The sequence below is a fragment of the Zonotrichia leucophrys genome, chromosome 5 (assembly GCF_028769735.1).
Source record: "Zonotrichia leucophrys gambelii isolate GWCS_2022_RI chromosome 5, RI_Zleu_2.0, whole genome shotgun sequence".
Classification (NCBI taxonomy): domain Eukaryota; kingdom Metazoa; phylum Chordata; class Aves; order Passeriformes; family Passerellidae; genus Zonotrichia; species Zonotrichia leucophrys.
This window is the reverse complement of record NC_088175.1, coordinates 44156538-44183325: the sequence shown is the minus strand read 5'-3', so window position 1 is coordinate 44183325 and position 26788 is coordinate 44156538. Positions and strand designations below refer to the sequence as shown.

At 37.9% G+C, this 26788-nt stretch overlaps 1 protein-coding gene across 10 annotated transcripts in view; it reads right to left on the bottom strand.

Annotated features, from left to right (window-relative positions):
* PLEKHA7 (pleckstrin homology domain containing A7) overlaps nucleotides 1-26788 on the bottom strand; it is a 145467-nt gene that overhangs the window by 62443 nt on the left and 56236 nt on the right. The gene's annotated exons all lie outside the window — the stretch shown is intronic.

Sequence of the window (26788 nt, the reverse complement as noted above, 5' to 3'; positions counted from 1 at the left end):
AGCCATTTCTTGCATGTTTCTTTTTCTTCTAATGTGGTATTTCTCCAATGATTTCTCTTTTAGTGGAAGCATAAACACCTTCATGCAGAGGACCACACATAACCTTAGCTGTGCAGCTGCCCAGCTCATATAAAACAATATGATTTAGTATTTCATCAGAACTGAATTGAAATCAGGAGTTTCTATAAAATTTCCCCTCAGAGCACTATCCAGACATTTTGCTACCCTCTGTGAAACATTTCATTAAGATAGATATCTTACCTACCTGTGAACCCAAGAGCTCATTCATTTAAGACTCTAAATTTTTCTGGGTTTAGTTATTCACATAAAATGTAACAAAATAGTAACACACTCTGAGTTTATTCAGAAAGTAAAAATAACAAAGCCATTCAAAGAATTGTACCTCAAACAGGCAAAAATGAAAACTTGATGTATTTTCTTGTTTAAGGAGCTGGAGTTTTTCCTCTTGTAAAGCCTGTTTGGTTGCAAGCACTACAGATTTGACCTTGCTGTCCAGCATACCAGGATGCCTCCAGCACAGAATAAATCATAAAGAAACACTTGCAGATTTCAGAGCAATGAGTTCCTAAGAGATAACACTCTGCTGACTAAGGACAGATAACAATCAAACAGCTCACACAGCTATAACATGCCAATGTAAATAGCTCGGGACATGTCTTGATTTAAAAAACAAACCAAAACCAAGCAAAGCAAAACCAACCAACCCCTAAAAACAACAAAAACCCCACCAACTGCTCATGCTAAGTCCCACTCAGGCCATAAACACTGAGTGTTTGGTGTGTTATAAACTTTTCACCCTTTTCCAACACACCTAGCTACTGAGCAAGTCAGAAGGCACCCACATCATGAACATTTCCAATGACAAGCTGAAAGCTCTAACAGCTTATGCAACACCAGAAGGCCTTTTTCCAGCCTCACCTATTATAAAAATCCTCACCCTAGAGCCATTGGAAACTGTGAACAAGATATGGGCTATCAATTACTCCACTGCACCAGGGATGGCCCTTGCTCCCTACTCTGCTGAGAACTAACCTGTCCTACAGCTGTGGGTTAATAAAGGTTAATAAAGGTTAATCAAGTTTCTGTCTCTTCAGTTTTCCCATGAAATAAGAGATCCAGAGAAAGTATCTTCAGTAAGCACAGAGTCACATCTACAAAGCAACCAGGACCTATTTCCTCACAAAACCAGAGGAGTACTGTTTCCTAAAAAAGCATTTCTATGTGAGATTTAATTTTATGTCTACATCCAAAGATTGGGATAGGAACTTGAGATGTTTTCAAAGAAAATCATAAATAAATGAATTATAATCCTAACAACTGAACTCCATGTTTGTCACGCTGTCCAGACTTTTAAGTTGAAAGCCTTTCCTTTCAAAGCAGGCCTGATGCAGTCTGCTTAACCTTAGTGCTTAGGTTAGGACTGCTCTCAAAAAAAGTGCAGATACCCTGTTAGCTTAAAAAAAATGAAAGGACCTTGCCAGCTATATTCTCCAGGGGCAGAGGAGCTGCCAACAAGCTCTCATCTGCAGGCTGTCAATCATTAATAACTCACTCTTCAATTAAGACTAAAAACAAAGAACTGTATTCCAGAAGTGCTCTAGGGTTATTAGGAAGGGAAGTTTCCCATAATACCGTACAAGCATGTACACAAATGCTTTATTCTATCTCAGGAAATAAATTCACCAGAAGAGAAATTAGTCCTCTTAGTTGCAAATAAAGAGCAAGTGCATTACTAACAAGACTAAATATGACTTACTAATAATAAAGATTTCAGCTGGAAAGTAAACACTTTTTTAAATATCTGAGCAATACATTTTGGGACAAGTTTTGCATATCAAGCAAACACTATGAGCAGAGAAACAGAAGGATGGCTCTCTGTTGCTGCCTAAAATGCAGATGGGTAATTTCACAGACAAGGAGAGGGCACATAAACCCAAAACTTCTGCAGCTTCAACAGTAGGACTTCACTGGGAAGAAAGAAATGAAACCCCTGCCACTAACAATTAGTTTTGCAGAACACAGTGGTTTATTTGAATTTGAAAAGTGAGAGTTTAAGTGTTTTGCCTCACAGGACTCATTAAGACTAAGCGATACTATTCAAAACAACCTATACAACAGATGGCTAATGCCTTGCAACAAGGAATTAGATAGCAGGGAGATTTCCCTTCACAATGAGAGCAGTCAAACATTGGAAGAGGTTGCCTAGCAAGGCTGTGGAATCTCCTTCCTTGGAAACATCCAAAGTGTGGCCAGATAAGGCTCCAAGCCAAATATCAAACTTTATAAGCTGGTTCCAACTTTGAAGCTGGCCTGGCTGGATGTGATGGGGTACAGAGCTTCGTTCCAACGTAAATTATTCTGTTCTGTCATTCTCTGCTGCTCCCTCCATCCTTTCTCTGCAAATACAATTTAATTCTTATAATAAAGCTTCTTTGAAGCTTTCCCAGTATTTAAATGGATTTATTCCAAGACTATTAGCAGTAGCTTGTTTTTATCAGGATAAGAGAAATTGAACAGCTAGATTTTTAGATGACAATCATTTGTTGTGGTTTTCATGTCTTTTAAATGGTTTCTTAACAGTGATATCTGTTTACACAACACTGAAAACAATAACATCACCAGTCAGAGTGCTCTAAACTTACTGCAGTGCAAGTTTTCCTTCCTCTCCAAACACAGACCAAGAAAAGACCTGGCACAGCTGTTGTCTGGACACTTTAGCTACCCAAGAAGTAGTTAATCACCTGTATTCCCTCCAAATGGCAACTACCAAACGTGTTCCTATTGTCCAGAAATCTACCACATAAAACAGGAACAATAAATGCGTCCTAATAAAAGGACATGGTAAGCTGTTCTACCCTCCATGCCCCTTTATTCTTTTTTTTCACTAGAGAAACATGTAATAGCTTCAACAAAACTGGGAAAGGCTTGTAATGGTTCACCATGTGAATACTGAATGTCTCAGACCTTGCATTAGTACAACACCACACATTCGAAATGCCAAGCTAAGTCTTCTAGCAACACTACAAATTTTCTGTGTGATCAATCATGGCATTTTTTCCTTGCAACCATCTTTTAATTTTAATAATTTTATATCATTCTGATTTTTTTACAGATACTGGTAATCAGTGTCATGAAAGCAAAGCAAGTATAAAACCATGAAAAATCCACAAAAAAATTACATTGATTACTATCTATCACTACCAGCTCTATTAAATTACACTACAGACTGTTAGAAATTATTCTGAATTTCAAAGTTACAGAACACCACTTTCCAAGGCTAGTAATACTCAAGACTCAGACTCTTCATAGAAGAACCACAGTTCAAAACCCATTTCTTTGTAATTAGATACCTCACCACAAACTCCATGATTTCACAGCATGTATACACAACTTTTACCAACAAAAGAACTGAGTCACCCACTGTCTTAAGACAGATGCAAACCAAGCCCTGTCCCTATAGAATAATGGAACCAGGCAGGCACTTTTGCTTGTATGGATCCTTTTGCAGAATTCATAATTAATATGACTTCAATTAATTTTGTATTTGAGTCAAAGCCAAGTCCTAATTATTAATTTTTGGACATGACTGATGCTGATGACCTTCCATTTGAAGTCAAGCAAGTGCATAGATTGTCTCTGGAGTAATTTAAATGCACAGGCAGCTGAAACTTGAAATGTGTGAATCAACTATTGATGAAGTCTATATCACATTACCAGCAAATTTATAAGTTGTGAGAAACATTCACATTGTCATTGGACAGATGCCCTGTAAATTATTACAAGCCATTTCTACAGCACTTATTTCCAGGCAGGCTGACTCCTGTATGCTTACCTATACGACTAGATAAGCATAAACACCTTTATGCTGAATACCCCAAATGGTGATGACAGTCATGTGTGGGCACGCACCCACACTTCCATGGGTGATTTTGGTGTGGGTGCAGCTGACAGAAGAACTTGTGCTGTGAAGAACTGTTCAGCCAGTGAGCTGTTACTCCAAACAAGAGAAAGTGCTTGTATCTCATCAGGCAAACAGCCAGGAATAGTATGCTTTATTTCATAACATATTTCTGAAATACATCAATGGCTTCAAAACAGTTTCAGACTTCTGAGTATTTTTTTAGATATTAGCTTTAAGAATTGGTTAGAACAAGTACCAACAAATAGTCCAAGAAAAACAGTGCCCTCAAAGTTCTGCAAGCTGGAAGAAAAATGAAGTATAATACAGATATAAGTAGGAAGGATTAGGAACAATACCAAATAATTCTATTAATCAAGGAAAAGCGCCTACTGCAAGCTGCACATACACAAAACTCCATCTTTTCAAGACACTGAACATGATCCACAACTTTAAATAGTAGTGCCTCATCAGAGCAGCAGTAAAATCCTTGCCCTGCTGTAATCAGTGTCCAGGAGACTTTCATAAGGTCAACATTTCACCCCTGACTGAGTTTAATTAGTATCTTAACCTAGAAACTACTGCATAAGAAAAATTGATTCTCTCAAATCTTACATCCTACTCAGATGAGAATTCATAAGTGTTTAGCTGTTCAGCCCAAACACAATTCTGTAACTATCCTGAGCTGCTGTGTCTGTGACTAGCAGACTCAACACAAGAGTCTGGGCTCAGCAAGACAGATGAAAGGGGACAAGATGGCCTGGCATCAGATTTTATTGTATTTTCACTGCTGGTGGAAGCTTGCAGATAAGAAGAGTTTGAAATGAACAGTGAACTGACAGTCATGCCCTCATGTAGTGTTATCCTTCCACCCAGCTCACTGATAAGGAGGTTAAATGGCAACTGCTTGTTTCCTTGGAAATGAAAAAATTCTTTTCTCCTGCCTTAATGAACTACCAAAAATAATTTATACTATCCAGTAGCAGTGTCAGCAGGAAGGGTTTTGTTAATGAACACGCTTTTAAAAACAGAGCTAATAAACCAACAGTAAGCTAATATGGAAAATGCCACAGAATCACTACCAGTATTTTCAGTCATTAAAAGCACAGATAAGAGGATGAATACACTATCATCACAGGATCAACACAGATTTCCATGAGTAATACAGGCTGAAGTCATCTGCTGATTCACAAATCCTTTTTGATGCATATCATGAGAAACAATCAGGGTTTTATTAACTCACAAAAACAAAATGCATTCAGGGAACTTGAAACTAAAGGGGAAAAGCACGTTAGTCTTCCAGACAAGGAAATCTTGACAAAAGAAATCTTAAGAACAGAATCTTTAGAAAAGAGGAATTTATTTCTATTTCATTACTTTTGCAGTTTTAGAAGAATTGTAGTCCCTCCCTTCAAAATTAAAAATTAAATTTAAAATCTCTCTGATAACATCGATACACAAACTAAATGATGAATTCATTCTCTAATAAAAAAAAAGAAAGTAGTGATATCTTTAAGAAATATAATTAAAAAACCCTGGGTAACACAGCCTACTCTTATATTCCAGTGTCAACCACAATGTAAAGAGTTTAGTGAGGAAGCTGCCCAACAAGCAGAGCCACATAAAGAAACAGTTTCAGAAAAAGTATTCAAGGGAAGCTTTACACAAAAACATCATAGATCTCAGGTTTTAATCCATAACAAAAGTGGTTAAAACAAGATAGGTGCTCACATGCACAGCATCTAAATTTACCAAAGGAGACTGAAAACCCTCTCTAGTGCTATTTGAACCTATTAAACTTTGAAGCAAAGACATCACACACGTGATAACAGACAACAAAATCCACTTTGTTCTAAATATCAAAGCAAATATAAGTTTTCCAGCATCCAGTTCTCATCTATGTAGCAAACCGTACAGTGTAGAAAGTTGAAACAATTTAACCCAACAGCTACAAGAAGTGAATAAAACAGGTTTTGAAAACTTGTTCTGCTGCCACATAAGGTATATAACCTCAAAACATTTTATCTTCATTGAGTTCTTAATGCCAAAGATAGATGCACTTCTGATTTATTATTTATTGAATTTAATCCATAATACAAAATAAATTATTATCAGAGGAGAATACTGCAGACTGAGACCTTGCTGTGTGTGCCCTCAGACAATGTGGAAACACACTGCCCTTTTCACCTCTCCATGAAATGGAAATGTTTTATCTACCACCTATACCACGGGAATGGCATTTTAATCAAATATAAAATCACAAGAGTCCAGGGCGGAGTGAAGGAATTATAGCTGGTATCCATCACAGTGTCCCAGGGCTACAGTCTAGAACACTGAATCCAATTTTGGACTTCCTCATACAGGAAAAGGCATCAACAAACTGAAGTGATTTCAGCAGAGAGGCACTAAAATGGTGCTGAGCACCTGTGGTGAGGAGAGTCAGGGCTGAGGCCTAGCCCAGCTTCAGAGTGCCCTGCCAGGACCACCCAACAAGGCTCTTCCCCAGGGCACCTCATGGGAGCAGCATGAAATGAAACAAGAAACCATCAGACTGCTTGGAGGAGAAGCTTTTTCCCCTCCAGAACAGCTGTGTACAGCAGGGATCACAAAGCACTGGAAGAGGCTGCCCAGAGAGGTTGGGCAGGCCCCATGCTTGAAGGTTTTCAACGTTAGAGTGGAGGAAGAACTGAGAAATTCGGTCTGAGCTCACCACTGCCCAGAGGGCTGCACAGAAGACCCAAGGCCTCACCCAGTCCAAGCTGCCCAACTGTCACAAGGCTAGAAAAACTCCTGTTTCTAGGTACAACTCCTATTTCTATCACAGAAGGCAAACAAAACCCAAAACAAACAATCAAGATTCACATAACAGATTCCGCCAAGAGAAAAGCGTAAAAACTCCACATCATTTAGGAAGAAAAGCGCCAAAGAGCACAAAAACATGGTTTCTTCCTTCAGTCTTGAATAACACCATTAATTAACTCCTTCAGCAACCAAATAAATCCAAAGTCCATTTACATTCCACTAATAACTATTTCATTAAAGCAGAGAACTTAGGTGGGCTGGGTTCCTGCACTTTTTATCTCCTAGGACAGAACTTCTAACCAAAGTCTTTGCAAGTAAAGGTGATTCAGAACACCCATGGGTCTGTCTCAGTCCCTCAGTAGCCCTACCGTGTCCTCCACAGTGCTACTGAGGTACTGACCATAATCCTACAAACCTCATGCCCTTCAGACAGCAAGCTAAAGAATAAACAAGGATATCAGCACTGTATTAACTGAATTAATACAGTTTAGTATGAAGAAACCACAATTCCCACAGAGCACACCTACTCTTGTGGGTTGGCTGATAATGTTTACTAGCATACATATTAATAAAAGTTCCTTCATTTGCAACAAACTATTCCAGACTATGGAAGCCTTGCCGTTAATTCTGAAACACTTCAATTTCTATTCATCTGCAGCTTAGGATATAAAAGGAAAATACTACAGCAACAAAATTATTTCTTTTGGCTTGTGTGATTCTTGACTGTTTTAAAGGAGCTCCTCCTTCCCCCGTTTCACTCAATTCACTGTGTTGGATAAAATGCAATGCATCTCCTCCAAAGTGAAGTGCATTTGTAAAATGCTTTTTCTTATCAAATCTTAAGTATTAAATGGACGCTACAGTACTCCTGAGAGGCACATAACACCAAGTTTTTGCTGAGAGAAGATTAGCAATGCAAGATCATCTTGCCTAGAGCAACAGGTAGGAATTAATGGAGCTTTTCAGGCTGACTCTTCAGGGCTGTGAATTATACACCTCATTGTTCCTTCCCTTTCCAAAGAAGCCCAGCACGTACAGTCTGAAATACTGACATGCTCTAAAGCCATGGCATCAGCATCTGCTCACAGAAAGCTACTGCAAATCACACACAGAGCCCAGATTAATGCTTTAGGATTAGAACTGTCAAACAGATATGGAAGAGTCTCTTTTTAGATTATGCACAGCTTATAAAGTGTGCAGAAATACCTTTGTAATTCAACAAAAAGCTCAGCATTACAGGAAAAAGGGGGCATTTATAGCCACACAACTATAAAGATACAAAGCTACCTGAAGCTGCCTATTTCAGTATAACTTGCCCAAAGAAATAACCTAGAGCCAACATGTCCTTACAGAAACGTAGAAATACTCAGTAGCCCCAAGTCAGACAAGCACAGAAACTCCTCAGACATTTCCAAACACTCACAGAAATATTGCTGTAGTGTTAAAGTATTTTCTTTGGCATTCATAGAATGGAAAATATGCTAAAATATACACAACACTACTAGACAACATTTATATAAAGATGAAGAAATACAATCATTAACACATTAACCATTTCAACATTGTACTAAATTCCAACCTCTAAAACATTTCTGGTTTAACTCTCATTACTCAATGCAGAAAGCCAAACAAACTTTTGGAAATGAACTACTTCAGTGTGTGTAACCCCAGCATTTTCTTTGCTAAACACACACCAATTAACTAATTCTTCAGAAACACCACTATTTTCAGTCATGCAGTGTCACTACCACAATCTCCAACTCCACACTATGTAATCAAAGCATGCAGGTCACAATACAACCTACAGCACTTGGTTAATAACAATTTACATTACTGGCAAAAGTTATGCTGAGTTTAGTGTACTGAATGCCTAAGTATGTGAACCAAACATAAATGAAACTGAAGAAAACTCTCATATAATAACATTCTTTGCTACATTTCTTGGATCAACACACTGCACTGTCAAAAGATGAAAATTTGAGAATAAAATAATACAATAAAATATAATAACAAGAGTGGCACTGAAAACAACCCAGCCACAGAAGAAATATTTGCATTTTGTTAATGTCACTAAGAAGACACATTAACAGTGCCCAAACAACCACTTCAGAAAAAGTCCAGAGTACACACAACTGATGACAATAAGTAGATCTAGTGGCTAAGGAAAATAGCACAAGTAATCCATCAAGAAGCACACTTTCATTCTTCCTGTGCTTAAGCTAGCAAACACAGTTGTACAACAACGTTGTTGGTTTTCAGTGAAGTGGTTCAGAGGTTTCATTTAGATTAGCAAACATCAATATGCATTATTAGATAGGATGCAGTCTTCTGGGGACTGCATGAGGCCTCAAAATCAGTTCTGAATGACACTGCATGAAGCCACATTATTCCATTGGAGAAGATAAAAATCCCTTCCTTAAACATGGAGGCCGCTATTATTTTTTAAAGTAACTGGAAAGATGAAGCAACTACCACCTTTCATAATGTGACTGGAAGTGAACAACCACACAGGACAGCCAACACAGACAAAATCAGGCTCCTTAACTCCAGGGAGCAAAACTGCAGCCCAGCCCAGCCAAAAGGCAGCTCTTAGCACTATATCACTATATATAAGGAGCTATCAGCTGCATTCCTGCTGGGCCACTTGTGCAGGGTGTCCTGGCCTCTTGGCCTGGCTCCTGTCCTGTATCTGCACAGGCACCGATGCGCCAGCAGAGCTTCCCTTGTCACTGGGGTGAACCTGGGGCAGAAAACACCTCCAGGGGTACAACAGCACTGCTGCTGCTTCATCCCAGGGGATGCACAGCCTGCACAGCTCCAGCACACAGCCCAGCACCATGGACATGCCCTTAAAGCAGAGCTCAGCCCCTGTCTCACCTTGGCACCTGCCACGTGTCCCCAAGCTGTGAGCGCAGTCCCACGTGGGGTCACCTCCCGAGCCCAAGGCATGCCCCTGTTTGCTTGGGCTCTGCACGTCTCTGCTGGGCTGGAGCAAGAGAAGCAGCCGGCAGGAGAGCTCTCACACTGCTGACAAGGCCTGGGGTGAGAACGGGATTAGAGACTCAAAGAAATTCCAAACAACTTCTTCAGAGCCTGCATTAAGTCCTTTCAATGCCAAGAAAGCCTCTATCAAGCATGTGACTGAAACTTGGCAGCTAAGGGGGTGAAGTAACTTCACATGAAATAATATTTGTTCTTTAGGTAATTATTTAACAGAAAATACAATGACAGAATGCCTTTGAAAAATGTCGATCTTTTAGCTTATGGAAAACTTTATAATCTCTTGAAAATACAGATGTTAAATAGTCCTTTACCATTAAGGGAATTAATTTTTTTCCCTTTTAGTTACAGCAAGAGCAGAAATAACATTCTCCAAAGCATATAACTGAACAGAGCCAGACTAAGAGCTAGACATTCCTGGTAAATTCAGAGCAACATATAGTAAAAAGGGTTTTATTCAATGTTAATTTTTAAAATGCAAACACCCCAAACGCACCGTGACGAGTATCACATGCATTAATATTTAATCAAGAGGATTACAAGCAACACAATACCTTCCATGCTTTCAGTAGATCCACTGTATTTTAATGTACAAACTATAGAAATGTCACAAATAATTTCCCCGAATATGTGATGTTCCTGAAATAAAGCTTAGTAACCTAGAATTGCAGAGTCTACTTTAAAACAAATTTGAAAGCAGCACTGAATAAAGAAAAGAGACGATTGATTTCTGCTGAATAAGTCTTCACTTACAAAGTGATTCTGCTGTGAAGTTATATTCATCAGTTTTGCATTATAAAGTTGAAAAAAATTGAATTCATGGAGTGATGAATTTCAATTATTTTGGAAACTGGGCTGGGAGCAGGAAATGTGTCTTTACAGAGAAATTAAGCTCTCCCACAAGAAAAGTGAAAGAAATGTCTAGATTCACAATACCTGAAGTTCTTCTGCATCATTAACAGATTAAAGTTAATGGTTTTGGCACTACTACATTGGGATTTGGGAGACCAAGATTCAGATTCCAGCTCTGAAGCAGATTTTTGTACAGTCCTCCCTTTTTTATGAACTCATTGTTTTATTAACATTTAATACCTTCAAAAGAGAGAAAAGGTGTCTACCAATTTAGACACTCGACTTCATTTGCAGCTTTCAGAATGCGACTGCAGTACATACAAGCAAAAACATTCATTGTTTTTCAACAGCAGAAAGGACTAATTCAACCTTTCCAAAGAATTCCAGCAAAGCTGGGAAGCAAGGACAGGTTGAAATTCCTGAATCTGGATGAACACGCCACACTGCAGCATTCCAGATTAATTGCTTATGGATTTACAGAAAATCTCTCCCACTACCTAGAACTTTGTTCTTTAAAGTATTTTCATCCAACATAAAATCATCTTTATTCTGAAAATAACATTTTGGTAACATCAGTGCTCTTTTCACTTCAGGAACGATTTGTAAGGATGTGGGAAGAAGGTGGTTGCCTTTCTTCCTGCTGTACTCTTCCAGAGCTGTGAGGTAACACACTGTAAAACAGGGTACGACTGCACAAGCATAATGAATCCTAAAGCATTGCAACACCCACAAAGCAAGTTCAGCAAAATTATTTGGCAAGATTAAATTGCCAGTGCACTTCTATAAACCTGAGTCAATTAATGCCACCTGAAAACTTGGATCTCCAAATATAAGCCATCTCCAAAACTAAGCTCACTCTGAGATGAACTTTCCTACACTACTTAAAATCTTCCTACTCAGTTGCTTTCTAAACTTAATTCACTCAGGTACAACTTATAAATAACTGCACTGAAACATCAAGTTCAGCCTAACATCATCCAGAAAATGTTTGCTTCTGTACTATCATAAGTTGTCATTTTATTACTCGTCTTTGGAAACCATCCAAGAATCCAAATCTAAGCCAGTGGTGTTAATAAAAGAGATTAAACTCCAGAAATGGTGAGTGGCAATATTGATTCATCTCAAAGTACAGCACTAGAAAGACACAACCACATTGTAATGCAAACTACTGTCAAATCAAAGTGAAAAGAGGGAAAAGGTCCCAGTTCTGAATACAAAGACATTCTTTAGGAAAAATTAAAAATAAATTCATTATTCTTAATTTGCATAACACAAACTTTGTTTTCTATCCAGTATTCTGGAGTCCTCATGTTATATGCCATGATCTCAAGCTTTAAAGCTCCTGAGTTTAACTACCATCAGAGACCTCAAAAATCCTGCAAAGACCACATGTATATTCTACATTCCTTGGATGTGGAAAGGTTTGTAGAATAAGACATTGTTTTCTAAAGACATAAAGAAAGAGCAGTTTGAACTTTTTGCCACCTCAAAATGTTTGGTTCTAGATTCCTAACATACTTTTTTTCATTCTCAAATACTTCTATTGACATAAATGTAAGCATGAAAACTACAAAATAGACACAAAACCTATTTTGTTGATGTCTTAGAAATTTACAAATGAGAGTTACAGTGGTAAGGGAAAAAACCCACTAAAGTTCTATTTGGAAATAGACAGTAGTTTGGAAATAGACAGAGTTTTGTTTTAACTAACAGGATCTAAAGAAAATAAACAATGTAACAGATTGAAGCTCCAACAGAAATGTTTGCGACTAGTGAGAACGCCCTGTAGGGAAGCACAACAAAAGAAAGAAATCAGTCAGTACTTTGCTCTAAATTGTGTGAGCCCATCTCCCTGCATCTTGTATTGAAAACCTGCTGGAAGAAAAAAAGAGCCTTGACAGCAGGACCAAGAACCATGCTGTTTCCTAACAGTGCTCTCCAGAAGTTTACCTGAAGGGAGAAAAAGGACAGATGTACTCTTTTTATTAAGTGATCTTGCCCTACCCATAAAATCCCAAATGCAAGGATGGTGGTTCAATTCTGAAGGCGTTTTCTGCTATAGCTAAGAGCAAATTCTTAAGAGAAGAGAAATAATCCATATCCATGACATGTAACACCAACTATTTTTGGAAGCAAGGAACCTTCATCTAATGCCAAGTAGCACATACCAAAGACACATGCAACATGCCACATTTCTAACTGCTTCTCAACAGAAGAAAAAAATCATTAATAAGCCAAGCAACAAATAGAAGGGAATAACTGAACTCTTTCAAGGACTGTCCTCTAAGTTGCATTAATAATTTGTACAACCTGACCTCCATTATGTGCTTGTAGAATTGTTCTGTCTGTGTATTTGGTAGAAGAGGCAAAGAGGTCATTTAAGATACTAGAAGAAGGTATTATTAATAATCTATTGTTACCTTACATAACTATTAAAAAGCTAGGGTACTTTTCAGCTGGATCCTATTAAAATAGCATTCAGTTCAGGTAATGGGATGCTTTTCTAGGAAGCAATGTCACTCCAGCGCAGTTATCAGAGAATCAGAAGGGATTGCACTGCAAGGAACCCTACAGATCATTTAGTTCCAGCCCCTGCCATGGGCAGAACGACTCCTACTAGAACAGGTGGGTCAGAGCCCATCCCATCTGTTCTTGAACACTTCCAGGGATGAGGCATCCAGCACTGCTCTGGGCAACCTGTTCCAGTGTCTCACTACCTGTACAGCAAAGAATTTCTTCCTGGTGTTTAATCTAAACCTGCCCACTTTCAGCTGAAAGCCATTGCCCCACATCCTATCACTGCACTCCAACAATGAAACTATCCCTACCTATAAGCTCCCTCTAAATACTCAAAAGCCTCAATAAGGTCTCCCTGGAGTCTTCTCCAGGCAGAACACCCCCAACCCTCTCAGCCTTTCCTCATGCAGGAAGGGTTCCAGCCCTCTGATCGTCTTCACAGCCTCCCTCTGCACCCACCTGACTGGAAAACCATCAGGAACCAACTCCTGCTACCTAAAACCACCATGAGTGGCTGGACCAGCAAAAAAACTATGTCCTTCATTAGGCACATGGTATTGCACACACAGAGCTCAGGTCACAGGACTTTCCCTTAGGCAAACAAATTTCCAGCAGCCAGAGAAAGTCACAGAAACACTGCAGGGATTTTCCTTGCTTCCTAATCCTCCACAACTGAGATGTTCTCTTCTGTTCCTTGAACTCCCAACTGTTCCCTGGGGCTCCAAGTACAGGTAGTTCCAGTTCTTCACAGAATTACCCTGTCCTCTTCCACACACAGCAACTAATGTGTAGCAATATTACAATCAAATTATAAACACATAGGTTATACTAATGTATAATTATACAACATTTACAGTCAAGATGACTATGTATTCATAAATTCACGAATCAAAACCAAAGTGTTAACTGACCTATGAGATTCCAAATTAAGCAGACTTTTTAAAATGCAGAAAATTTAGAATGCAGAATGTGGGACATTAGCAGGAAGCAGTAGTATCTAGGAATTAAATCTCAATGGTATCAATTAGCAGATTTCTCAGGAAATAATTAAAATGGGATTCTCAATTCAGTCTTCACAACACCACTTTAACTGCAACCTCCATAACACAATAGAGCCTTGGAAAACTTTTCATTTTTAATCTTCTCAGGGCCTGTATTTACAGTATTATTTTGTAAATATGTTTCAGACATTCCTACCTCTAAATATCACAGCAACACCGTGCATGCATTGCTTCAGGCTCCTCCACCCAAATCTCTCTAAACTATTCACCCTCCAGCAGGATTTCCCCTGTGCACTACTTGCAATCCAAACAGCCTCTCATAACACTGTGGTCACTACAGAAATCCTGAACTCGGAGCACAGACAGCAGAGACACATTTTAACTTCCAAAAGCCAGCAAAAGTTCCAGACACACCCATCTCAACATTTCTCAAGAATATTTCCCCCTAACATTTTACACTCTTCATTCATGGAGAACTATCAGCAGCTGCAACAAGCCGGCATCAAAACATAAAGAGAAAATTAGAATCTAAACCCATGAGTTACAAAATAGCATTGCTCTGGCACGCTTTCTCCTCACTGTATTTTCTTCACCTCTCTCAGCAATACCATTTTACTTCTTGAGATGTTTCCATTCACAATCACTTTCTTGTTACTGAAAAGTCAGAATGACTAAAGAGAGAAAACTACACTGCAGCATCTCTGTATTTCCATTGTGGAGTTTCTAAGAACAAATTTTAACAGCTAAGACTTCTAAAAAGCATGAATAACGCTTACTGCAACTAAAACCATATAATTTACTTAAACATCCACAAAACCCTGAACTATAGCAGGTAACACTTCCTAATCACAAACCAAGAATTACTACAAAGCAAGTAACAAAGTGCAGATTAAGGTGGAACTTGTAAAATGCCAAATTTTTGTGGCTTTCACATGCTTTTGTCCATCAAATATTTTTGTAGTTAAAAGTCTAATCCCATTATTTTAACTGGCAAGAAGCAGAGTTCCTGCAGAGGACTAAGGAATGAAGCATGAGTTATAGGCCCTTATTTATTATTTTCCAGTGTGAAAGATGGTTCTTTTACACAAAAGGCAGAGATCACATTTTTTGCTCACTGGGTCACAAAAGAGTTTTGCTTCATACTGGCTATATTCATCGGTTTTCAAAAACCTATTTTGAAATTCTTCCATTTATTTTTCTTTAAATGACAAACCTCTGTGTGCATTCTTCCCTCATGTACAAGAACAGAAACAGCTATTGTATTTTCTGACCCAGTACTCTCTATGTTATTTGAATGAAAATGCCTAGAAATTACTCATCACACTAAAAACTCTCTTAATGGAAAGTAATTATAATGGTCAATATGACTGGAGTATCAGAGGTATTTTTACTATTAAGAAAAAAACCACACTACAGTTTAAAACACAAAGCAGTTTAAAACAAACAAAATAAATATTGTTTAGATAATTAACCAGAAAATCTATTATCTTCATTAGAAAGGGAAAAATTTCTGCAGTGACAGAAGCCACAATTTCCAAAGAACAGCAAGAACTTTTACAATAGTGAATAATAATAATACCCTTTGCATAGTTGAGACATATTAATGGTATCACCTAAAAGTCTAAATTACCACCTTGGTAATACCTGAATTACTTCATGGACCAAAATAAATCCATACAAATGAAACCTGAAAAAACTGAGATGGCATTTACCTACTACAACAGAAAAACTGATTACAGTTGTAGTCTGTGATTGACTTACAACAATGTTAAGACACACTCAGTTCAAACACTTCAAATGGGACAGCTCACATTTCTCACTGTTTGCAGAATTAAGATCAATGGACACCAAGCTGGACACCTTGTGCCAGTCTGTGAACAATTCTTCTGTGCCTTGTTTTGCAAAAAGAGTTTAAAAATCACTACCTCCAGGAAGAGCTAACAGAGAGCGGTAATCTTGTAAAGTGTAAGTCTACTGAGAGAAAATATAGAAAACAATGATACCTAAAGCTTGCATGCAGTAAAAAATACACTTGAGTGCTCTAAATGTAATGTATTTAACCTCATGTTTAAACACTGCTTTTCATGTAAGAACATGTTCTGAATCACTGAGCTCATAAAGTCATGAATCAGAAGTAAACAGAAAAAAAGGCTTTGAACATCTTCAGTTCACTTATTCCTCAGCAAATGAAACCAAATCCTGCCAGGGTTTAACAAGCACAGAATGAGAGTTCAGATCTAAGGTATTTCAGCACCTCTGAGAAAAATTTGACCAATTTGATCAAACGCACAATTATGGAGAAGATTTCACTGCATAGTTCCAATGGAATTGTTCTCCACAAACACAGCAGTCCTTCAGTTCATCAACTATTTCAGTGGCAGTCTGCACAAAATAAGTCTTCCTGAACTACTATATGGCCCAACTCAAAAATTAACATTGCCCCCCACTCCCAAATATGTTTACAGGTACATTTTCTTGTACTTTTGTAGATACAGATGCAAAAAGAAACATCCATTTAAGATATGCACATGTATGAACACACGTGCATACTTGAGGTTTTCACCTTGAGGCTCCAGATGTTTCTGAAGTCACACAGATTTCCTAGAGATTAAAGTTCTCAAAATGCACAAAGTTGATCTTTTACACATGCAGTAGCAGCATCTGGGTTTTGATTAAATGTCCTCCATGTAATAAAGGTACTAAAGGTGTTAAATTGCACCAGCTGAAATCCAAGACAAACCTTCAATTCAGCTGATTATTAGGAAGATGATAGATCAGGAAGCTACTATAAATTAATCCTTGCTAACCAACAGCAAGAAGATAATTCAGGCAGCCAGGTGAATGCATAACAATGACCTTTGGGAAGTAAAATATTTTCCCCAAAACAACTCTCAGAACTTAAAGAAAGTATCTCATATTTGAAGAAAACCAGGTGTGTGGCAAGGAGGATGTGTGTGACTGGATTATTGTTGAATGCAGAGTTTTGAGACAAACAAACCTCAGTGCTGCCCTACCTGATGTAATCACAACTTACAAACATAATTGTACCTTGTAAATCTCACTTCCCTCATCATCTTTAAAAGCATCATGGAATTTACAGGGGTAAAACACTGTGGAGACTGTAAAATCAAGAATGCAGAATTTCCCTTGCTGAGTGTATGTCCACCGTAAGTGTTTTGAAAACCTGGTAAAGAAATATTATTTTTTCCTGAAATCCTTTCTGAAACACTGCAAATGTTCATAATGGAGCTCTCAGTAGCAATTACTCACTTTCAACTTGCCACTCAACTGTCACCATGACAACAACAAAAACCTTTCCATGCCTGGAGAATACAATAGGAGTTTTAATTACTGAAATTCATTCTGTTGACAGTTTGAGTGAAACTAAATTCTACTTTCTAAAATAAAAAATTGAACTACCAATTTAAAATGGCAAGAATTATATTATTCCCCCCCCCGAACATTCTGCTCTTTGTATTTATTTCCTCACATTCAGATTTCACACTTGGTATTTATCAAATACTTAGGTAAATATGATTTTTAGGATGTCTAGCAGAATATTTTTCATGTCAATATAGACAGTGTTTTTTAATTCATCTCAGCAGGAAATCTCAAATGTTCATCAGGGACTGATTGCCCAAGCCAATATCCCCACAGATTGGTTGGTAACCTGCAAAGGAATGCAGGTAAAGCTGAGGGCAAGATATCTTGTCTTTTCTAGTCTTGGGGAAGGAAAAAAAAAAGAATTATAAATGCAGCTGTGAGCTTTTAAAAATATAATGAGTTAGATACTGTTTAAAAAAATTAATTAAAAGTCATCACACTCTGAATGCTGCAGATTCTTAACCATAATTCTCTACCTTGACAGGGCTATTCATTGCTCACAGCATGCATAAACAATTCTGGATATTAGAAAATACATTCAGTTCCCTGCTAAAAATACACAAGGGCATAAAAAACCAGAACATTTGGTGTTAATTCTTCTCCGAGCTACTACAAGGTACAAACTCCAGCATTTATTTACACAACCACATAGCCATGTTTTTCTCCAACAAGCTCACAAATGGGTACACCTTGGAAATCTCATAATTTGTTGTTATTTACAGCTGTCCTATAGTTTACCATCAGACAATGATATTTAAAGCAAATTCTGAACATCAATCAAGTAGCAAAGGACAAGAAGTGGAGTTGACTATTCTCAGGAGAGAACATTTTTCTATCATAAGAGCATCCTTGTGTGAAGAGTTAATGTTGGATTACTGAGGATCAGGTTAGATCATGCAACAAAGAAAAAAATTGACTTCTTGACCTATATTTACCATGATATGTCCTCTCAGGAAACATTAAAAAAAGAAAATCCTATGATACAAGAACATACAAATTAAGATAAAGATGCAAAATGTTGGGGAAACTAGTATTTGTACATAGAATATCAATGAATTGGGAACATAGATTGCACAGAAATTGCACAGAAAAGAAAAAATCCCATTTTCTTTTGATGTTAACGACATCTGTTCACATCCCAAGGGGAAAAACAACGAAACTGGACCACTAAGCATTCCACTTTGATTATGCAAACAGATTCATACAGATTCAGAATCACAGATGCACTCAGAAATTCAAACAGATCTCTGAGATCATCGAGTCCACCACCATGTCCACCAGACCGTGGCACTGAGTGCCACATCCTTCCTTAAGTGGCACTGAGTGCCAACTCTTTCCTTAAACACCTCCAGGGTTTTTATTGACTTTTTATTGATCAGTAAGATCCTGACACTACTGAGAAGGCAGTGTTACATGGAGAATCATGATTTCAACTACCCATCTCTTGAAAGTAAACGACATTGCAGGAAACTGGAAATCTTGGGAGGATGCATAAAATAGAATATTTGAAGAATTCATGTCTGAAGCAAACAGCTTCACTAATACCACAAATAGTACCGACAGCACGGAACTGTAGCCAAGTACTTCACAAACATTGCAGAAGCCTCCAAAATGTCTAGAAATAACTTTTTCACAGGAAGTGATTTAAACCATGAAGTCATTAAAAAGAACACAGATGGCAAAAAAGGAACAGTACATGTTCAAAAGTACGTGGCTGTTAGATGCAGTGCATAAAAAAATTATTCATCTTACTATTTAACTTCCTATGTAGTTCAATGATTTGGTTCATTACTTTTTCCAAGTCAAGGGCATAATTTTTATTGTCATCCAGAACTCATCAAGGCACTAAATGAAGCAGAAAAGCACAAAAAGTCAGCTATTCTTCAAAAACACATACATATTTTTCTACCCAAAAGAAGTGGCCTTCTACGAAGAGTTAGTGTTGAATTGCTTATTATTCCAAGGGCAAGAAGTGGTAGGGAGTCAAAGCCCTTTATTTCTGCATATTGGTCCAAACCATCATCAAGCAAGAGTGATGACTGCCTCTCTAAAATGCACCATTTAACAACAGCAGGCTTATTCACACAACCCAGCAAGTTCTACAGGTAGAATGTTCTAAATCAGCACCAAAAAAAATTCTGGCATGTGTACTGATTAGAAAAATCAACTAAATAAAAATCCATATCTTCATAACTTGTATTTACTTTGTTTAAGCTATCATGCTATAGAAGTTAATCATTAAAACCAGTAGAGGCTTTATAACCAACACTGATTTCAGTCAAATTTCCTACAGGAACCAAACAACTCAGGGGGACTCCTGGAATTATTTACATCAATACCTTAAATCCAGACTGGGTTGGATCAAGACAGCAAACCACTAACATAGTGCCTGAATAGAGGTTTTTATGAAATATTAAGTCCTTATTACTGGGAACTGCCAGTATCAATTGAAAAATTCAAGCCTTTTTAGGATGTGTCAGACCCAACTATTTGTCTTACAGCTGATCACTCATAGCTGTGCTTATTACGAAGAAACAGAGACGTGCGAGTTATTTGTGCTACAATATATTTAATCTGCTAAGATGCAGTGGATTTCACTTCAACAATGGATAAGATTTTCTAGTGCAGCAAAGAAAAAAAAGATCAGAATTCAAGAAGAGCAATCCACAGTGTGACAGTGGTTTTAGAGTAATACTTTAGAAATAATCACTAAAACAACAATAAAAATAACAAGTTTTATACACACACACTCATTTTGTACTTTCCTTCACACAGTAAATTTGATCCTATGTTAAAGCTTAACCAGTATCACAAGTGGGGTGGGAAAGGAGTGATCTTAGCTCCTTAGTAATTTACTATAGCCTTAACTGAAGATGAAGCATCCCTGAAAGTCAAATCTAAAATAAAGGAATAAACTTGCATCCTGCCAACTACCCAATTATTACCTTAAATCACTCCAAACATTTTCCTGGCTATCTTTAGCACTCTGACTTGCACCTCCATCATATCCCATCAACATAATACATAAAAGGGAAAAGAAGAACAATTCTGTTTCTGCAGTCTTTGGCTTTCCTCTGTTCTGGGAAAGAGACTCCATCTATTAGCAATAACCAATTACATTTGTGCTCTACACCACTTTTATCTTGGTTTCCTTATATTTTAAAATTTATAGATAAAATGATGAAGTGATGGGAGCCAGCATCAACTACCAACATGAACCCATTAAACTAAAACAAGAGGAGCCAATAAGCCAATCCCATTTTTATCTGTTGGACTATAAAGCCCTCATATTTGGCAATTTCTCAAATACTGTCAATGCTTTAGTTTGTTCTATGCACAGAAGCATTTCACTTCTGTTGATCAGAATGAAAAACACTAGTTTTACTAGCAGAAAGGAGAAGCAACTGATTCCAGACACCTATAGCATTAATCATAATAATCAAGCTACTGGAATTATTTCAACCATTAGCTCATTTTCCTGAAGGATCTTAAAGAACTTCCAAAATCACAAACATCAGGATACATGTTATAAAAGGCAAATAACATTTTAGGAGCAATTATGAACATCATATTTTTAAGGATGCAAAATTTCAGCATGCAGTTTAACTTTAGGGAAAGCAAGTTCTAAGTTAAAACTACAACCATCGCTTCCAAAGTAGGAAACAGAAAAAAAATGCACATTTTATACTCTGCTGTATACTTAGAAATTTTAATATTTAGAGAAAAAGTTCTCCTTTGCTTACACCACAAAATTATTTGCCTCAAAACTGTACCCAGTTGTCCATACCAGTCCATACCAGCTGTCCCTCTCATGTAAGTGTCCTTTGTCACTACAACCAGAGTTAAAAATCTTTTGCTCTTCCCTAATCAAACAACAAATGAAATCCTCAAAAATTAATCCAGAGATACTCCTACAAGAGCATTCCTAGTGATTATTCAGTGACCATGCATCCATCAGATTAGATTGCTGTGTAATTTCATGCAAGCACCAAAACACAGTGATCCAAACAGGCAACAAACAGACAACACATTTTTTGAAACACACTGCAGGGCATTGGTACTTTTCAAAACACAAGAGTGTTGTACATTACAAACATAAGGCTAAATTATTACCATTTTCATCTCAAAACAAACAAACAAGCACCCATCAAAAACAACAGAATAAATCAAAGAAGGGCAGCAGAAGACCAAGCTAGGTGGTAGATATAGTCAGGACACAGGGAAACAATCTTCACCTCTTGAAGCTCCATTTGCGTGACTGCTGCTGATCTCATTTCTTTGGCAGCATTTTTCCAGAAGAATGCAAAACATCTGCTTAGGCAACCACCAAATTACCAATCACATCTGGCCAAGGTAGCAGAACTATAGGGGGTTTTGAGAAAATGTTAGTTGATGTGCATGCAGCTGTTTTGCCGTTGTCTGATAGGAATATTGAGAAGTCACCTCTGTCCTACGGGTATCTCCTATTTCTGCTTTCTGGCAATCACCAAAGAAAACTTCCTCAGTTTCTGTGTGAGAACACCCCATAGAACACAACAACATGTGCAAATGAGCACATCATAACCCAAGCCCTACCATGACAACTTTGAATCCAGAATAAACAGCAGCTGAAAGAAAGCCAGAGATGCTATTTGGAAACCAATGACGTTTTGAGCTCAAAAAGATGGCCTTAGTACTGAGTATCATGGTGGCTGGCATGGCTCTCACTTTGAGGCTTTAAAGGTAAATAAATATTGTCATGGATAAGGAAGTTTACGACAGCATAGAAGCCTAGTCAAAGCAACTCTTACATTCCAACCAGTTCCTACAGATTCTCACAGGACAATTCATGCCATTTGAGTTTATCAGTCCTGGTCTACAGCAGTTTTTCTTTCCACTGTCCAAAAAGGGTTTCTTTCTTTGAAAGAACCAATTCAACCATCTGAACTACACTTCTAAACCTTGCACAACACAAGGTGCCTCCGGCTGGGCTCCAGTCAGGGCTGCCAGTGTTTCATCAGAGCTCTGTGAAGTAAACACAATGCACAGCTTTGATCCAAGACACATGTCCCAACACTTACACATCTCCACTTCCAAATCAGTGCACTTCACCGTGATCAGCAGATTAACAATGATCACTCTACCAAGAAAGTTCTGGCTGGCACTCAAGCAGGGTTTACTATGTTATATGTGATGCAAGGAGAAACTGAATAAATTGTCAAGACAAATGTGCAGCATGAGGATATTCACAACTGGAAAAGCAACCAAGGAATATGCAAGAGTTTAAAAATAACAGCAGAGAATAGATTCATGTATTGGGACACAACTGCTTAACAGAACTAATTAGGCACCAGCATTGTTTCAAAGAACTTCAGCCCAAACTCCTATTGCAATCAAACTCCTGACACATCCTCTACTCAAGTAGAAAAGAACAAATCCTGCCAGTGACTCTCTATCTGTAATACTTTCAACTTCCAAAAATTCACTCATAATACAAAAAAACAAAGATAGTGGGAGTATGTTTGTGGACTTTTACAAACCACACTTTACTCAAGTTTAAACTGAAACCAGAAAGAGTAAAGAACATTTTAGAATACTGTTTTAATATACATTAATACCGATAAAGTATACAGGAAGTTTCTTTCAAATCACTGCAGTAAGTAGACTATGCAGACTTTCAAAGTACAAACATTCAATGCCTTGATTGTTGGGAAAATTTAGGTTTTAAAACATGCAAAATTATGACATTTGAGCAATTGAGGTTTACAGAACAGCTTGTACTTTAAAATAAGGGGCTTATCTTCAGGAGCTTTTAGCATCTGAAATGCAGCACATCATGACCCAGCAGGGTGAGAGTGGGCAGAAAAGAATACAGAGAGCAAGTACAATGGAGTGAAATCAAGACCCATGGTGCAAAGCAATAGAAAAGTTTACATTACCAAATCCACTGCACATTTGCCTAATGTTTTCAGCACATGGAAATAAAGTAAGCCCAGCAGACAGCAGCAATAAATCCATAAAAGAAAAACACTTCTGCCAGGGAACATGAAAGATGAAATGCCTCTTAGTAGGCATTAATAGATCCATGCTGCTTTTCTTTAATTCTGAATTGTGAACTGAGATTTTAGTATAACAAGTTCACACAGGCCACATTCTGCATTTTATCCATCTATGGTAGTACAGTGCAGGGAGAAAACAAACCTGTCTTGAAGGTTTCCACATGAAAAGCCAAAATCAGAATGAAAAATTTACTGCATCTTTCCCCATCCAAAAGCTCTACCAACACTTCCTACTGTTCTTCAGGGATACAGAACAGCTCAAAAAAGCTGGAGTTAAAGCACCAGAAATAGCTGGTGGACACACATGAAAATCATTCTAAATAAAATCCAGTTGATTTACAATACAAATACATATTTCCAATCAATACACACATGCTGACTTATCATTACTGGGAACAAGTCACAGCAGAGAAACTCTTGTGAACAGTATTTCTGGACCTATTAAATCACCTCAAAACTCACCCTCTCCAAGAGAAGACAAAGGCACAATTAAAAGACTCCACAATTAAGGGTAATGCTCTAAGTTTTTCTTTTACTTCCCTTTTTCCCTTCAGGCAATCTTTTTTGTTTTTTAAGAGCAATGGAAAGGACAGAGCAGCTGTAGGAAAATGAAGGGCAGTACTCTAGCTTTTACCTGAAAGGGGACAGGAAGAGGGAATGGAAAACAGTAAAAGCCAAAAGAAGCTGGGAAAGACCAGACAATTACATTTTTCAGAACAGTAATAACCAACAGTTATGAATTCTACAAACCAGGATGTATTTCAAATCCAGAAACCTTACCTGGTAAACAGCACACAAGCATAAAGCAAGTAATTTTTATTACATCCACTTCTGAATAGGCTTAAGCAGAGGGAGTAACCTGTAAAAAACCAGAGTGGGGACAGAGCTAATGACATGTCTTAAAGCAAGAAAGACAAGCTTGAACTTGATGCAGTTTAACAGGAGAGCCAAGAAACGGATTTTTCAAATGGATGATGTAGTTAAAGCAGCAGGTAAAATGTGGATTATTTAGGTAGGAACAGGGAGGAGGAGGGGAAGGGCTACAGAGCTACAAGAATATTGCAGCAGCCCTGCAGAGAGACAAGGCCTCTCACAGGAGGCTCTACAAAGCCAAAGGGAAAATGGGCAGGTCTGCAACACTTTAGGGAGAGGGGCAGCAAGGTGCAGGCAGAGCTGAAATGTGAAAAGTGCAAGAACAGAGCAGAGATGCTGTCCCACTGCAGGAGAAGGCAGGAGCCACAGGGAGCAGAGCCAGCAATGCCACAGCAAGCAAAGTTTGAGGGCACAACACCCAAGAGCTTCCAAGGAAAGAGAATAACATGCCTGAAAACGACACAGGGCTCAGTTTCTGAGGAAGAGCTCAATGGGATCAGATTTTTCACTGGGGCAGGTCACAGCCCAGACAGACACACCAGCATAGTGCCCTGGCACCCTCCGCACATGAGCTCATAATCTCAGCCATTACAGCCCTCTCCGCTGCAATTGTCTGTTTCAGCAGATGATTATTCCTCACCCAAAGCCATGAGTGAGTGAAACCTCTAGCAGGAGCTGAAAACCTGATGTAAATTTTGAAAAGGCGAGCACCATCAGCATTATCTGCATTGCAGTCATCTCAGCAGCACAGAGGCATTTCCACGTCAACAGGACCAACAGTCTGCTTAAGTAAGAGTCTTATTTAAGATGGCTCTCCTCACTCAGCATGTGAGAAAAAAGTAGTCTGGTTTTCTGCTAAAGGTCTAAAAATGGAATACATAAGCATCCATTTACTAAGTGCTCAAATTTATTCTCCTTTTCTGCAGGAAGATGTCCTTCAAATGAATTGCAGGACTCATGAAACTGGATTAGCAATGTCATAAATCACACACCTGCCAAAATAACAGCATGAAAAGTGAGACTAAATATAACCCACATCTGATTTGAATAGATACAATCTATATTTAACAATTTGTTATAACTCAAATATTAGCAGACACTTATTCAAATATCAACATAAATCACAGCATTAGTTTTAATTTTCCTATAGTTAATTGTTTTAAAAACAACTTTTAAGCTTTTGCAATGCTCTCATTTATGATTTAATAAGTTTTGAATTTGCATAAAGAAGAAACTTGCAAATTTATGCTTCACAAATTTTCTGCCAGTACTCCAATTTTCTTCCTCCAATCCAAATTGTAACAAATTCCTAGTTTACATTTCTCAGATTATCAATGAAATGCTTTAAAAACCAGGACCACTTCTAGGACCATTATTTAAACTGCAGGATTTCACACAAGCCAAAATTTCCTTCATGTATACTGGAAAGAACAGTATTTCTCTATAGGCTCAATTTCTAAGGCTCAAACTTACTTTCCATATTTAATTTCAAAACCATTCTATTAAGAGCATAAACTCAGAGTGTTACAGGATGATTTTGTGACCCAGGTTTTACTGCTTAACCTGGACTCTCTCAACACTCCAGGTAAATCTCAGAAAACCTCCACACACATCCCTGTAAGGATTTTTAAAAAGCAATCAACAGCCATCAAGACACCTTCAGCTCCAAGAGAATCAATCAGAGCAGAAATTTTGGGAAGCATACTTCTAAACGAATAGCCTTGATAATTCATTAACTTAATGATGCAAGTAGATTAGTCTGTTGAGGCAGAAGTGGCAACAGAAAGAGCCAAAGAGAATTCAGAACCATCATCATTCACAAAACCAAGTCAGCCTACATTTATACCAACACAGACCAAATCTTGTTTCAGAACACACAGTCAAATTCCCCTAAATCAACAGAAATAATACATAATGTTCCAAAAATAAAGGAACAAACTGCCACTTCATGCTGAAGTCCTCAGAATAATGCAAGTATAAAACATTTTACATCTGAATCTCTAGTTGAACTAGACTTTTTCCTTTCTTCATAATGAATAATGTGTTAGAAAACAGCAGTTAAGAAAAAAGCCATGCAGAACTTGCTTTAACTGGTTCTGCCACCCAAATATCAATGTCATTAGAAGAACTGCAATTACATTTCTGTGAATAAGAGCCTGAAATACCTGAAAGCACAAAGTAAACAAGACAAAATATTCAAACTTCCAGTCAGAATTAATTAGAAAAGTAAGCAGTCCACATCAGAGGTACTGCTTTGCACCACATGCAGTTTATTCTTTTTGCCTCCTTTTAAGGACACTTAATAGACACCATTATCATAATGCTCACATTTTTCCTCAGAGTTTCCTCTTTCCCGGCAGAATGATTTACAATGAAGTGCTGCAATCAGGCACCCGTTCATC